Source organism: Bombus terrestris, unplaced genomic scaffold (assembly GCF_910591885.1).
Source record: "Bombus terrestris unplaced genomic scaffold, iyBomTerr1.2, whole genome shotgun sequence".
Lineage (NCBI taxonomy): Eukaryota > Metazoa > Arthropoda > Insecta > Hymenoptera > Apidae > Bombus > Bombus terrestris.
The window spans coordinates 1,398,884-1,416,571 of NW_025963551.1; positions in this window are offsets into that span (position 1 = coordinate 1,398,884).

Genomic DNA, 17,688 nt, shown 5'->3' on the forward strand with positions numbered 1-17,688 from the left:
TTTTCGAGCGAGCACAGCGAGCGAGGGACGCGTAAATGTGTGCCACAATCCAACGGTTTGGCACATGGGGACATTGAAATATTCGCACCAGCCCGGGGAGCCGGATGTCTTTATCCTATTGCTTACTGACAAAAGTTTACAGTTTATCAATAGTTTCACATAAATAGTACTATTTCCACTTAGTAAAGTGCAATGTGATGTCAGAAGTGTCTGACAAAATTACGTAATAAGACGAAATATTTGCAAGGCAATATAAGGTATATGTATAGCTTAGAAATTGTGATCGTTGCTCTCTCGCTCCGCTCGCTCGTAAAAATTTAGTCCACTCTCACAACCGATCCGACACGTGCCCAAACTTGAAATAAGTCGCCTCCTCATTGAATGACGAACGCAAGAGGGATTGGTTTTAGGTTAGGCTATAGTTTTCGAGCGAGCACGGCGAGCGAGGGACGCGTAGAGGTGTGTCACAATCCAACGGTTTGGCACATGGTGACATTGAAATATTCGCACCAGCCCGAGGAGCCGGATGTCTTTATCCTATTGCTTAGTGACAAAAGTTTACAGTTTATCAATAGTTTCACATAAATAGTACTATTTCCACATAGTAAAGTGCAATGTGATGTCCGAAATGGCTGACAAAATTAGGTAATAACACGAAATATATGCAAGGCAATATAAGTTACATGTATAGCTTGGAAATTGTGATCGTTGCTCGCTCGCTCCGCTCGCTCGAAAAAATCTAGTCCAACCTCACAACCGTTCCGACACGCTCCCAAATTAGAAATAAGTCGCCTCCTTATCGAATAACGAACGCGAGAAGGATTGGTTTCTGGTTAGGCTACAGTTTTCGAGCGAGCGCGGCGAGCGAGGGACGCGTAAAGGTGTGTCACAATCCAACGGTTTGGCACATGGGGACATTGAAATATTCGCAGCAGCCCGCCGAGCCGGAAGTCTTTATCCTATTGCCTACTGACAAATGTTTACACTTTATCAATAGTTTCACATAAATAGTACTATTTCCACATAGTAAAGTGCAATGTGATGTCCGAAATGGCTGACAAAATTAGGTAATAACACGAAATATATGCAAGGCAAGATAAGTTACATGTATAGCTTGGAAATTTCGATCGTTGCTCGCTCGCTCCGCTCGCTCGTAAAAATCTAGTCCAACCTCACAACCGATCCGACACGTTCCCAAACTTGAAATAAGTCGCCTCCTCATTGAATGACGAAAGCAAGAGGGATTGGTTTTAGGTTAGGCTATAGTTTTCGAGCGAGCAAGGCGTGCGAGGGACGCGTAAAGGTGTGTCACAATCCAACGGTTTGGCACATGGGGACATTGAAATATTCGCACCAGCCCGAGGATCCGGAAGTCTTTATCCTATTGCCTACTAACAAAAGTTTTCAGTTTATCAATAGTTTCACATAAATAGTACTATTTCCACATAGTAAAGTGCAATGTGATGTCCGAAATGGCTGACAAAATTAGGTAATAACACGAAATATATGCAAGGCAATATAAGTTACATGTATAGCTTGGAAATTGTGATCGTTGCTCGCTCGCTCCGCTCGCTCGAAAGAATCTAGTCCAACGTCACAACCGTTCCGACACGCTCCCAAATTAGAAATAAGTCGCCTCCTTATCGAATAACGAACGTGAGAAGGATTGGTTTCAGGTTAGGCTACAGTTTTCGAGCGAGCGCGGCGAGCGAGGGACGCGTAAAGGTGTGTCACAATCCAACGGTTTGGCACATGGGGACATTGAAATATTCGCAGCAGCCCGCCGAGCCGGAAGTCTTTATCCTATTGCCTACTGACAAATGTTTACACTTTATCAATAGTTTCACATAAATAGTACTATTTCCACATAGTAAAGTGCAATGTGATGTCCGAAATGGCTGACAAAATTAGGTAATAACACGAAATATATGCAAGGCAAGATAAGTTACATGTATAGCTTGGAAATTTCGATCGTTGCTCGCTCGCTCCGCTCGCTCGTAAAAATCTAGTCCAACCTCACAACCGATCCGACACGTTCCCAAACTTGAAATAAGTCGCCTCCTCATTGAATGACGAAAGCAAGAGGGATTGGTTTTAGGTTAGGCTATAGTTTTCGAGCGAGCAAGGCGTGCGAGGGACACGTAAATGTGTGTCACAATCCAACGGTTTGGCACATGGGGACATTGAAATATTCGCACCAGCCCGTGGATACGGAAGTCTTTATCCTATTGCCTACTGACAAAAGTTTTCAGTTTATCAACAGTTTCACATAAATAGTACTATTTCCACATAGAAATGTGCAATGTGATGTCCGAAATGGCTGACAAAATTGGGTAATAACACGAAATATATGCAAGGCAATATAAGTTACATGTATAGCTTGGAAATTGTGATCGTTGCTCGCTCGCTCCGCTCGCTCGTAAAAATCTAGTCCAACCTCACAACCGATCCGACACGTTCCCAAACTTGAAATAAGTCGCCTCCTCATTGAATGACGAAAGCAAGAGGGATTGGTTTTAGGTTAGGCTATAGTTTTCGAGCGAGCAAGGCGTGCGAGGGACGCGTAAAGTTGTGTCACAATCCAACGGTTTGGCACATGGGGACATTGAAATATTCGCACCAGCCCGAGGATACGGAGGTCTTTATCCTACTGCCTACTGACAAAAGTTTTCATTTTATCAACAGTTTCACATAAATAGTACTATTTCCACATAGTAAAGTGCAATGTGATGTCCGAAATGGCTGACAGAATTAGGTAATAACACGACATATATGCAAGGCAATATAAGTTACACGTATAGCTTGGAAATTGTGATCGTTGCTCGCTCGCTCCGCTCGCTCGAAAAAATCTAGTCCAACCTCACAACCGTTCCGACACGCTCCCAAATTAGAAATAAGTCGCCTCCTTATCGAATAACGAACGCGAGAAGGATTGGTTTCAGGTTAGGCTACAGTTTTCGAGCGAGCACGGCGAGCGAGGGACGCGTAAAGGTGTGTCACAATCCAACGGTTTGGCACATGGGGACATTGAAATATTCGCAGCAGCCCGCCGAGCCGGAAGTCTTTATCCTATTGCCTACTGACAAAAGTTTACAGTTTATCAATAGTTTCACATAAATAGTACTATTTCCACATAGTAAAGCGCAATGTGATGTCCGAAATGGCTGACAGAATTAGGTAATAACACGACATATATGCAAGGCAATATAAGGTATATGCATAGCTTGGATATTGTGATCGTTGCTCGCTCGCTCCGCTCGCTCGTAAAAATTTAGTCCACTCTCACATCCGATCCGACACGTTCGCAAATTTGAAATAAGTCGCCTCCACATCGAATGACGAACGCAAGAGGGATGGATTTTGGTTAGGCTATAGTTTTCGAGCGAGCACAGCGAGCGAGGGACGCGTAAATGTGTGCCACAGTCCAACGGTTTGGCACATGGGGACATTGAAATATTCGCACCAGCCCGCGGAGCCGGAAGTCTTTATCCTATTGCCTACTGTCAAAAGTTTAGAGTTTATCAATAGTTTCACATAAATAGTACTATTTCCACTTAGTAAAGTGCAATGTGATGTCAGAAGTGTCTGACAAAATTACGTAATAAGACGAAATATTTGCAAGGCAATATAAGGTATATGTATAGCTTAGAAATTGTGATCGTTGCTCTCTCGCTCCGCTCGCTCGTAAAAATTTAGTCCACTCTCACAACCGATCCGACACGTGCCCAAACTTGAAATAAGTCGCCTCCTCATTGAATGACGAACGCAAGAGGGATTGGTTTTAGGTTAGGCTATAGTTTTCGAGCGAGCACGGCGAGCGAGGGACGCGTAGAGGTGTGTCACAATCCAACGGTTTGGCACATGGGGACATTGAAATATTCGCACCAGCCCGTGGATACGGAAGTCTTTATCCTATTGCCTACTGAGAAAAGTTTTCAGTTTATCAACAGTTTCAAATAAATAGTACTATTTCCACATAGTAAAGTGCAATGTGATGTCCGAAATGGCTGACAAAATTGGGTAATAACACGAAATATATGCAAGGCAATATAAGTTACATGTATAGCTTGGAAATTGTGATCGTTGCTCGCTCGCTCCGCTCGCTCGTAAAAATCTAGTCCAACCTCACAACCGATCCGACACGTTCCCAAACTTGAAATAAGTCGCCTCCGAATTGAATGACGAAAGCAAGAGGGATTGGTTTTAGGTTAGGCTATAGTTTTCGAGCCTGCTCGGCGAGCGAGGTACGCGTAAAGGTGTGTCACAATCCAACGGTTTGGCACATGGGGACATTGAAATATTCGCACCAGCCCGAGGATCCGGAAGTCTTTATCCTATTGCCTACTAACAAAAGTTTTCAGTTTATCAATAGTTTCACATAAATAGTACTATTTCCACATAGTAAAGTGCAATGTGATGTCCGAAATGGCTGACAAAATTAGGTAATAACACGAAATATATGCAAGGCAATATAAGTTACACGTATAGCTTGGAAATTGTGATCGTTGCTCGCTCGCTCCGCTCGCTCGAAAAAATCTAGTCCAACCTCACAACCGTTCCGACACGCTCCCAAATTAGAAATAAGTCGCCTCCTTATCGAATAACGAACGCGAGAAGGATTGGTTTCAGGTTAGGCTACAGTTTTCGAGCGAGCACGGCGAGCGAGGGACGCGTAAAGGTGTGTCACAATCCAACGGTTTGGCACATGGGGACATTGAAATATTCGCAGCAGCCCGCCGAGCCGGAAGTCTTTATCCTATTGCCTACTGACAAAAGTTTACAGTTTATCAATAGTTTCACATAAATAGTACTATTTCCACATAGTAAAGCGCAATGTGATGTCCGAAATGGCTGACAGAATTAGGTAATAACACGACATATATGCAAGGCAATATAAGGTATATGCATAGCTTGGATATTGTGATCGTTGCTCGCTCGCTCCGCTCGCTGGTAAAAATTTAGTCCACTCTCACATCCGATCCGACACGTTCGCAAATTTGAAATAAGTCGCCTCCACATCGAATGACGAACGCAAGAGGGATGGATTTTGGTTAGGCTGTAGTTTTCGAGCGAGCACAGCGAGCGAGGGACGCGTAAATGTGTGCCACAATCCAACGGTTTGGCACATGGGGACATTGAAATATTCGCACCAGCCCGGGGAGCCGGATGTCTTTATCCTATTGCTTACTGACAAAAGTTTACAGTTTATCAATAGTTTCACATAAATAGTACTATTTCCACTTAGTAAAGTGCAATGTGATGTCAGAAGTGTCTGACAAAATTACGTAATAAGACGAAATATTTGCAAGGCAATATAAGGTATATGTATAGCTTAGAAATTGTGATCGTTGCTCTCTCGCTCCGCTCGCTCGTAAAAATTTAGTCCACTCTCACAACCGATCCGACACGTGCCCAAACTTGAAATAAGTCGCCTCCTCATTGAATGACGAACGCAAGAGGGATTGGTTTTAGGTTAGGCTATAGTTTTCGAGCGAGCACGGCGAGCGAGGGACGCGTAGAGGTGTGTCACAATCCAACGGTTTGGCACATGGTGACATTGAAATATTCGCACCAGCCCGAGGAGCCGGATGTCTTTATCCTATTGCTTAGTGACAAAAGTTTACAGTTTATCAATAGTTTCACATAAATAGTACTATTTCCACATAGTAAAGTGCAATGTGATGTCCGAAATGGCTGACAAAATTAGGTAATAACACGAAATATATGCAAGGCAATATAAGTTACATGTATAGCTTGGAAATTGTGATCGTTGCTCGCTCGCTCCGCTCGCTCGAAAAAATCTAGTCCAACCTCACAACCGTTCCGACACGCTCCCAAATTAGAAATAAGTCGCCTCCTTATCGAATAACGAACGCGAGAAGGATTGGTTTCTGGTTAGGCTACAGTTTTCGAGCGAGCGCGGCGAGCGAGGGACGCGTAAAGGTGTGTCACAATCCAACGGTTTGGCACATGGGGACATTGAAATATTCGCAGCAGCCCGCCGAGCCGGAAGTCTTTATCCTATTGCCTACTGACAAATGTTTACACTTTATCAATAGTTTCACATAAATAGTACTATTTCCACATAGTAAAGTGCAATGTGATGTCCGAAATGGCTGACAAAATTAGGTAATAACACGAAATATATGCAAGGCAAGATAAGTTACATGTATAGCTTGGAAATTTCGATCGTTGCTCGCTCGCTCCGCTCGCTCGTAAAAATCTAGTCCAACCTCACAACCGATCCGACACGTTCCCAAACTTGAAATAAGTCGCCTCCTCATTGAATGACGAAAGCAAGAGGGATTGGTTTTAGGTTAGGCTATAGTTTTCGAGCGAGCAAGGCGTGCGAGGGACGCGTAAAGGTGTGTCACAATCCAACGGTTTGGCACATGGGGACATTGAAATATTCGCACCAGCCCGAGGATCCGGAAGTCTTTATCCTATTGCCTACTAACAAAAGTTTTCAGTTTATCAATAGTTTCACATAAATAGTACTATTTCCACATAGTAAAGTGCAATGTGATGTCCGAAATGGCTGACAAAATTAGGTAATAACACGAAATATATGCAAGGCAATATAAGTTACATGTATAGCTTGGAAATTGTGATCGTTGCTCGCTCGCTCCGCTCGCTCGAAAGAATCTAGTCCAACCTCACAACCGTTCCGACACGCTCCCAAATTAGAAATAAGTCGCCTCCTTATCGAATAACGAACGTGAGAAGGATTGGTTTCAGGTTAGGCTACAGTTTTCGAGCGAGCGCGGCGAGCGAGGGACGCGTAAAGGTGTGTCACAATCCAACGGTTTGGCACATGGGGACATTGAAATATTCGCAGCAGCCCGCCGAGCCGGAAGTCTTTATCCTATTGCCTACTGACAAATGTTTACACTTTATCAATAGTTTCACATAAATAGTACTATTTCCACATAGTAAAGTGCAATGTGATGTCCGAAATGGCTGACAAAATTAGGTAATAACACGAAATATATGCAAGGCAAGATAAGTTACATGTATAGCTTGGAAATTTCGATCGTTGCTCGCTCGCTCCGCTCGCTCGTAAAAATCTAGTCCAACCTCACAACCGATCCGACACGTTCCCAAACTTGAAATAAGTCGCCTCCTCATTGAATGACGAAAGCAAGAGGGATTGGTTTTAGGTTAGGCTATAGTTTTCGAGCGAGCAAGGCGTGCGAGGGACACGTAAATGTGTGTCACAATCCAACGGTTTGGCACATGGGGACATTGAAATATTCGCACCAGCCCGTGGATACGGAAGTCTTTATCCTATTGCCTACTGACAAAAGTTTTCAGTTTATCAACAGTTTCACATAAATAGTACTATTTCCACATAGAAATGTGCAATGTGATGTCCGAAATGGCTGACAAAATTGGGTAATAACACGAAATATATGCAAGGCAATATAAGTTACATGTATAGCTTGGAAATTGTGATCGTTGCTCGCTCGCTCCGCTCGCTCGTAAAAATCTAGTCCAACCTCACAACCGATCCGACACGTTCCCAAACTTGAAATAAGTCGCCTCCTCATTGAATGACGAAAGCAAGAGGGATTGGTTTTAGGTTAGGCTATAGTTTTCGAGCGAGCAAGGCGTGCGAGGGACGCGTAAAGGTGTGTCACAATCCAACGGTTTGGCACATGGGGACATTGAAATATTCGCACCAGCCCGAGGATACGGAGGTCTTTATCCTACTGCCTACTGACAAAAGTTTTCATTTTATCAACAGTTTCACATAAATAGTACTATTTCCACATAGTAAAGTGCAATGTGATGTCCGAAATGGCTGACAGAATTAGGTAATAACACGACATATATGCAAGGCAATATAAGGTATATGCATAGCTTGGATATTGTGATCGTTGCTCGCTCGCTCCGCTCGCTCGTAAAAATTTAGTCCACTCTCACATCCGATCCGACACGTTCGCACATTTGAAATAAGTCGCCTCCACATCGAATGACGAACGCAAGAGGGATGGATTTTGGTTAGGCTATAGTTTTCGAGCGAGCACAGCGAGCGAGGGACGCGTAAATGTGTGCCACAATCCAACGGTTTGGCACATGAGGACATTGAAATATTCGCACCAGCCCGCGGAGCCGGAAGTCTTTATCCTATTGCCTACTGTCAAAAGTTTAGAGTTTATCAATAGTTTCACATAAATAGTACTATTTCCACTTAGTAAAGTGCAATGTGATGTCAGAAGTGTCTGACAAAATTACGTAATAAGACGAAATATTTGCAAGGCAATATAAGGTATATGTATAGCTTAGAAATTGTGATCGTTGCTCTCTCGCTCCGCTCGCTCGTAAAAATTTAGTCCACTCTCACAACCGATCCGACACGTGCCCAAACTTGAAATAAGTCGCCTCCTCATTGAATGACGAACGCAAGAGGGATTGGTTTTAGGTTAGGCTATAGTTTTCGAGCGAGCACGGCGAGCGAGGGACGCGTAGAGGTGTGTCACAATCCAACGGTTTGGCACATGGTGACATTGAAATATTCGCACCAGCCCGAGGAGCCGGATGTCTTTATCCTATTGCTTAGTGACAAAAGTTTACAGTTTATCAATAGTTTCACATAAATAGTACTATTTCCACATAGTAAAGTGCAATGTGATGTCCGAAATGGCTGACAAAATTAGGTAATAACACGAAATATATGCAAGGCAATATAAATTACATGTATAGCTTGGAAATTGTGATCGTTGCTCGCTCGCTCCGCTCGCTCGAAAAAATCTAGTCCAACCTCACAACCGTTCCGACACGCTCCCAAATTAGAAATAAGTCGCCTCCTTATCGAATAACGAACGCGAGAAGGATTGGTTTCAGGTTAGGCTACAGTTTTCGAGCGAGCACGGCGAGCGAGGGACGCGTAAAGGTGTGTCACAATCCAACGGTTTGGCACATGGGGACATTGAAATATTCGCAGCAGCCCGCCGAGCCGGAAGTCTTTATCCTATTGCCTACTGACAAAAGTTTACAGTTTATCAATAGTTTCACATAAATAGTACTATTTCCACATAGTAAAGTGCAATGTGATGTCCGAAATGGCTGACAGAATTAGGTAATAACACGACATATATGCAAGGCAATATAAGGTATATGTATAGCTTGGATATTGTGATCGTTGCTCGCTCGCTCCGCTCGCTCGTAAAAATTTAGTCCACTCTCACATCCGATCCGACACGTTCGCAAATTTGAAATAAGTCGCCTCCACATCGAATGACGAACGCAAGAGGGATGGATTTTGGTTAGGCTATAGTTTTCGAGCGAGCACAGCGAGCGAGGGACGCGTAAATGTGTGCCACAATCCAACGGTTTGGCACATGGGGACATTGAAATATTCGCACCAGCCCGGGGAGCCGGATGTCTTTATCCTATTGCTTACTGACAAAAGTTTACAGTTTATCAATAGTTTCACATAAATAGTACTATTTCCACTTAGTAAAGTGCAATGTGATGTCAGAAGTGTCTGACAAAATTACGTAATAAGACGAAATATTTGCAAGGCAATATAAGGTATATGTATAGCTTAGAAATTGTGATCGTTGCTCTCTCGCTCCGCTCGCTCGTAAAAATTTAGTCCACTCTCACAACCGATCCGACACGTGCCCAAACTTGAAATAAGTCGCCTCCTCATTGAATGACGAACGCAAGAGGGATTGGTTTTAGGTTAGGCTATAGTTTTCGAGCGAGCACGGCGAGCGAGGGACGCGTAGAGGTGTGTCACAATCCAACGGTTTGGCACATGGTGACATTGAAATATTCGCACCAGCCCGAGGAGCCGGATGTCTTTATCCTATTGCTTAGTGACAAAAGTTTACAGTTTATCAATAGTTTCACATAAATAGTACTATTTCCACATAGTAAAGTGCAATGTGATGTCCGAAATGGCTGACAAAATTAGGTAATAACACGAAATATATGCAAGGCAATATAAGTTACATGTATAGCTTGGAAATTGTGATCGTTGCTCGCTCGCTCCGCTCGCTCGAAAAAATCTAGTCCAACCTCACAACCGTTCCGACACGCTCCCAAATTAGAAATAAGTCGCCTCCTTATCGAATAACGAACGCGAGAAGGATTGGTTTCTGGTTAGGCTACAGTTTTCGAGCGAGCGCGGCGAGCGAGGGACGCGTAAAGGTGTGTCACAATCCAACGGTTTGGCACATGGGGACATTGAAATATTCGCAGCAGCCCGCCGAGCCGGAAGTCTTTATCCTATTGCCTACTGACAAATGTTTACACTTTATCAATAGTTTCACATAAATAGTACTATTTCCACATAGTAAAGTGCAATGTGATGTCCGAAATGGCTGACAAAATTAGGTAATAACACGAAATATATGCAAGGCAAGATAAGTTACATGTATAGCTTGGAAATTTCGATCGTTGCTCGCTCGCTCCGCTCGCTCGTAAAAATCTAGTCCAACCTCACAACCGATCCGACACGTTCCCAAACTTGAAATAAGTCGCCTCCTCATTGAATGACGAAAGCAAGAGGGATTGGTTTTAGGTTAGGCTATAGTTTTCGAGCGAGCAAGGCGTGCGAGGGACGCGTAAAGGTGTGTCACAATCCAACGGTTTGGCACATGGGGACATTGAAATATTCGCACCAGCCCGAGGATCCGGAAGTCTTTATCCTATTGCCTACTAACAAAAGTTTTCAGTTTATCAATAGTTTCACATAAATAGTACTATTTCCACATAGTAAAGTGCAATGTGATGTCCGAAATGGCTGACAAAATTAGGTAATAACACGAAATATATGCAAGGCAATATAAGTTACATGTATAGCTTGGAAATTGTGATCGTTGCTCGCTCGCTCCGCTCGCTCGAAAGAATCTAGTCCAACCTCACAACCGTTCCGACACGCTCCCAAATTAGAAATAAGTCGCCTCCTTATCGAATAACGAACGTGAGAAGGATTGGTTTCAGGTTAGGCTACAGTTTTCGAGCGAGCGCGGCGAGCGAGGGACGCGTAAAGGTGTGTCACAATCCAACGGTTTGGCACATGGGGACATTGAAATATTCGCAGCAGCCCGCCGAGCCGGAAGTCTTTATCCTATTGCCTACTGACAAATGTTTACACTTTATCAATAGTTTCACATAAATAGTACTATTTCCACATAGTAAAGTGCAATGTGATGTCCGAAATGGCTGACAAAATTAGGTAATAACACGAAATATATGCAAGGCAAGATAAGTTACATGTATAGCTTGGAAATTTCGATCGTTGCTCGCTCGCTCCGCTCGCTCGTAAAAATCTAGTCCAACCTCACAACCGATCCGACACGTTCCCAAACTTGAAATAAGTCGCCTCCTCATTGAATGACGAAAGCAAGAGGGATTGGTTTTAGGTTAGGCTATAGTTTTCGAGCGAGCAAGGCGTGCGAGGGACACGTAAATGTGTGTCACAATCCAACGGTTTGGCACATGGGGACATTGAAATATTCGCACCAGCCCGTGGATACGGAAGTCTTTATCCTATTGCCTACTGACAAAAGTTTTCAGTTTATCAACAGTTTCACATAAATAGTACTATTTCCACATAGAAATGTGCAATGTGATGTCCGAAATGGCTGACAAAATTGGGTAATAACACGAAATATATGCAAGGCAATATAAGTTACATGTATAGCTTGGAAATTGTGATCGTTGCTCGCTCGCTCCGCTCGCTCGTAAAAATCTAGTCCAACCTCACAACCGATCCGACACGTTCCCAAACTTGAAATAAGTCGCCTCCTCATTGAATGACGAAAGCAAGAGGGATTGGTTTTAGGTTAGGCTATAGTTTTCGAGCGAGCAAGGCGTGCGAGGGACGCGTAAAGGTGTGTCACAATCCAACGGTTTGGCACATGGGGACATTGAAATATTCGCACCAGCCCGAGGATACGGAGGTCTTTATCCTACTGCCTACTGACAAAAGTTTTCATTTTATCAACAGTTTCACATAAATAGTACTATTTCCACATAGTAAAGTGCAATGTGATGTCCGAAATGGCTGACAGAATTAGGTAATAACACGACATATATGCAAGGCAATATAAGGTATATGCATAGCTTGGATATTGTGATCGTTGCTCGCTCGCTCCGCTCGCTCGTAAAAATTTAGTCCACTCTCACATCCGATCCGACACGTTCGCACATTTGAAATAAGTCGCCTCCACATCGAATGACGAACGCAAGAGGGATGGATTTTGGTTAGGCTATAGTTTTCGAGCGAGCACAGCGAGCGAGGGACGCGTAAATGTGTGCCACAATCCAACGGTTTGGCACATGAGGACATTGAAATATTCGCACCAGCCCGCGGAGCCGGAAGTCTTTATCCTATTGCCTACTGTCAAAAGTTTAGAGTTTATCAATAGTTTCACATAAATAGTACTATTTCCACTTAGTAAAGTGCAATGTGATGTCAGAAGTGTCTGACAAAATTACGTAATAAGACGAAATATTTGCAAGGCAATATAAGGTATATGTATAGCTTAGAAATTGTGATCGTTGCTCTCTCGCTCCGCTCGCTCGTAAAAATTTAGTCCACTCTCACAACCGATCCGACACGTGCCCAAACTTGAAATAAGTCGCCTCCTCATTGAATGACGAACGCAAGAGGGATTGGTTTTAGGTTAGGCTATAGTTTTCGAGCGAGCACGGCGAGCGAGGGACGCGTAGAGGTGTGTCACAATCCAACGGTTTGGCACATGGTGACATTGAAATATTCGCACCAGCCCGAGGAGCCGGATGTCTTTATCCTATTGCTTAGTGACAAAAGTTTACAGTTTATCAATAGTTTCACATAAATAGTACTATTTCCACATAGTAAAGTGCAATGTGATGTCCGAAATGGCTGACAAAATTAGGTAATAACACGAAATATATGCAAGGCAATATAAGTTACATGTATAGCTTGGAAATTGTGATCGTTGCTCGCTCGCTCCGCTCGCTCGAAAAAATCTAGTCCAACCTCACAACCGTTCCGACACGCTCCCAAATTAGAAATAAGTCGCCTCCTTATCGAATAACGAACGCGAGAAGGATTGGTTTCAGGTTAGGCTACAGTTTTCGAGCGAGCACGGCGAGCGAGGGACGCGTAAAGGTGTGTCACAATCCAACGGTTTGGCACATGGGGACATTGAAATATTCGCAGCAGCCCGCCGAGCCGGAAGTCTTTATCCTATTGCCTACTGACAAAAGTTTACAGTTTATCAATAGTTTCACATAAATAGTACTATTTCCACATAGTAAAGTGCAATGTGATGTCCGAAATGGCTGACAGAATTAGGTAATAACACGACATATATGCAAGGCAATATAAGGTATATGTATAGCTTGGATATTGTGATCGTTGCTCGCTCGCTCCGCTCGCTCGTAAAAATTTAGTCCACTCTCACATCCGATCCGACACGTTCGCAAATTTGAAATAAGTCGCCTCCACATCGAATGACGAACGCAGAGGGATGGATTTTGGTTAGGCTATAGTTTTCGAGCGAGCACAGCGAGCGAGGGACGCGTAAATGTGTGCCACAATCCAACGGTTTGGCACATGGGGACATTGAAATATTCGCACCAGCCCGCGGAGCCGGAAGTCTTTATCCTATTGCCTACTGTCAAAAGTTTAGAGTTTATCAATAGTTTCACATAAATAGTACTATTTCCACTTAGTAAAGTGCAATGTGATGTCAGAAGTGTCTGACAAAATTACGTAATAAGACGAAATATTTGCAAGGCAATATAAGGTATATGTATAGCTTAGAAATTGTGATCGTTGCTCTCTCGCTCCGCTCGCTCGTAAAAATTTAGTCCACTCTCACAACCGATCCGACACGTGCCCAAACTTGAAATAAGTCGCCTCCTCATTGAATGACGAACGCAAGAGGGATTGGTTTTAGGTTAGGCTATAGTTTTCGAGCGAGCTCGGCGTGCGAGGGACGCGTAAAGGTGTGTCACAATCCAACGGTTTGGCACATGGGGACATTGAAATATTCGCACCAGCCCGTGGATACGGAAGTCTTTATCCTATTGCCTACTGAGAAAAGTTTTCAGTTCATCAACAGTTTCACATAAATAGTACTATTTCCACATAGTAAAGTGCAATGTGATGTCCGAAATGGCTGACAAAATTGGGTAATAACACGAAATATATGCAAGGCAATATAAGTTACATGTATAGCTTGGAAATTGTGATCGTTGCTCGCTCGCTCCGCTCGCTCGTAAAAATCTAGTCCAACCTCACAACCGATCCGACACGTTCCCAAACTTGAAATAAGTCGCCTCCGAATTGAATGACGAAAGCAAGAGGGATTGGTTTTAGGTTAGGCTATAGTTTTCGAGCCTGCTCGGCGAGCGAGGTACGCGTAAAGGTGTGTCACAATCCAACGGTTTGGCACATGGGGACATTGAAATATTCGCACCAGCCCGAGGATCCGGAAGTCTTTATCCTATTGCCTACTAACAAAAGTTTTCAGTTTATCAATAGTTTCACATAAATAGTACTATTTCCACATAGTAAAGTGCAATGTGATGTCCGAAATGGCTGACAAAATTAGGTAATAACACGAAATATATGCAAGGCAATATAAGTTACATGTATAGCTTGGAAATTGTGATCGTTGCTCGCTCGCTCCGCTCACTCGTAAAAATCTAGTCCAACCTCACAACCGATCCGACACGTTCCCAAACTTGAAATAAGTCGCCTCCTCATTGAATGACGAAAGCAAGAGGGATTGGTTTTAGGTTAGGCTATAGTTTTCGAGCGAGCAAGGCGTGCGAGGGACGCGTAAAGGTGTGTCACAATCCAACGGTTTGGCACATGGGGACATTGAAATATTCGCACCAGCCCGTGGATACGGAAGCCTTTATCGTATTGCCTACTGACAAAAGTTTTCAGTTTATCAACAGTTTCACATAAATAGTACTATTTCCACATAGTAAAGTGCAATGTGATGTCCGAAATGGCTGACAAAATTAGATAATAACACGAAATATATGCAAGGCAATATAAGTTACATGTATAGCTTGGAAATTGTGATCGTTGCTCGCTCGCACCGCTCGCTCGTAAAAATCTAGTCCAACCTCACAACCGATCCAACACGTTCCCAAACTTGAAATAAGTCGCCTCCTCATTGAATGACGAAAGCAAGAGGGATTGGTTTTAGGTTAGGCTATAGTTTTCGAGCGAGCAAGGCGTGCGAGGGACGCGTAAAGGTGTGTCACAATCCAACGGTTTGGCACATGGGGACATTGAAATATTCGCACCAGCCCGAGGATACGGAAGTCTTTATCCTATTGCCTACTGACAAAAGTTTTCAGTTTATCGACAGTTTCACATAAATAGTACTATTTCCACATAGTAAAGTGCAATGTGATGTCTGAAATGGCTGACAAAATTAGGTAATAACACGAAATATATGCAAGGCAATATAAGTTACATGTATGGCTTGGAAATTGTGATCGTTGCTCGCTCGCTCCGCTCGCTCGTAAAAATCTAGTCCAACCTCACAACCGATCCGACACGTGCCCAAACTTGAAATAAGTCGCCTCCTCATTGAATGACGAACGCAAGAGGGATTGGTTTTAGGTTAGGCTATAGTTTTCGAGCGAGCTCGGCGAGCGAGGTACGCGTAAAGGTGTGTCACAATCCAACGGTTCGGCACATGGGGACATTGAAATATTCGCACCAGCCCGAGGATCCGGAAGTCTTTATCCTATTGCCTACTGACAAAAGTTTTCAGTTTATCAATAGTTTCACATAAATAGTACTATTTCCACATAGTAAAGTGCAATGTGATGTCCGAAATGGCTGACAAAATTAGGTAATAACACGAAATATATGCAAGGCAATATAAGTTACATGTATAGCTTGGAAATTGTGATCGTTGCTCGCTCGCTCCGCTCGCTCGAAAAAATCTAGTCCAACCTCACAACCGTTCCGACACGCTCCCAAATTAGAAATAAGTCGCCTCCTTATCGAATAACGAACGCGAGAAGGATTGGTTTCAGGTTAGGCTACAGTTTTCGAGCGAGCACGGCGAGCGAGGGACGCGTAAAGGTGTGTCACAATCCAACGGTTTGGCACATGGGGACATTGAAATATTCGCAGCAGCCCGCCGAGCCGGAAGTCTTTATCCTATTGCCTACTGACAAAAGTTTACAGTTTATCAATAGTGTCACATGAATAGTACTATTTCCACATAGTAAAGTGCAATGTGATGTCCGAAATGGCTGACAAAATTAGGTAATAACACGAAATATATGCAAGGCAATATAAGTTACATGTATTGCTTGGAAATTGTGATCGTTGCTCTCTCGCTCCGCTCGCTCGTAAAAATTTAGTCCAACCTCACAACCGATCCGACACGTGCCCAAACTTGAAATAAGTCGCCTCCTCATTGAATGACGAACGCAAGAGGGATTGGTTTTAGGTTAGGCTATAGTTTTCGAGCGAGCTCGGCGTGCGAGGGACGCGTAAAGGTGTGTCACAATCCAACGGTTTGGCACATGGGGACATTGAAATATTCGCACCAGCCCGAGGATACGGAAGTCTTTATCCTATTGCCTACTGACAAAAGTTTTCAGTTTATCGACAGTTTCACATAAATAGTACTATTTCCACATAGTAAAGTGCAATGTGATGTCTGAAATGGCTGACAAAATTAGGTAATAACACGAAATATATGCAAGGCAATATAAGTTACATGTATTGCTTGGAAATTGTGATCGTTGCTCGCTCGCTCCGCTCGCTCGTAAAAATCTAGTCCAACCTCACAACCGATCCGACACGTGCCCAAACTTGAAATAAGTCGCCTCCTCATTGAATGACGAACGCAAGAGGGATTGGTTTTAGGTTAGGCTATAGTTTTCGAGCGAGCTCGGCGAGCGAGGTACGCGTAAAGGTGTGTCACAATCCAACGGTTCGGCACATGGGGACATTGAAATATTCGCACCAGCCCGAGGATCCGGAAGTCTTTATCCTATTGCCTACTGACAAAAGTTTTCAGTTTATCAATAGTTTCACATAAATAGTACTATTTCCACATAGTAAAGTGCAATGTGATGTCCGAAATGGCTGACAAAATTAGGTAATAACACGAAATATATGCAAGGCAATATAAGTTACATGTATAGCTTGGAAATTGTGATCGTTGCTCGCTCGCTCCGCTCGCTCGAAAAAATCTAGTCCAACCTCACAACCGTTCCGACACGCTCCCAAATTAGAAATAAGTCGCCTCCTTATCGAATAACGAACGCGAGAAGTATTGGTTTCAGGTTAGGCTACAGTTTTCGAGCGAGCACGGCGAGCGAGGGACGCGTAAAGGTGTGTCACAATCCAACGGTTTGGCACATGGGGACATTGAAATATTCGCAGCAGCCCGCCGAGCCGGAAGTCTTTATCCTATTGCCTACTGACAAAAGTTTACAGTTTATCAATAGTGTCACATGAATAGTACTATTTCCACATAGTAAAGTGCAATGTGATGTCCGAAATGGCTGACAAAATTAGGTAATAACACGAAATATATGCAAGGCAATATAAGTTACATGTATTGCTTGGAAATTGTGATCGTTGCTCGCTCGCTCCGCTCGCTCGTAAAAATCTAGTCCAACCTCACAACCGATCCGACACGTGCCCAAACTTGAAATAAGTCGCCTCCTCATTGAATGACGAACGCA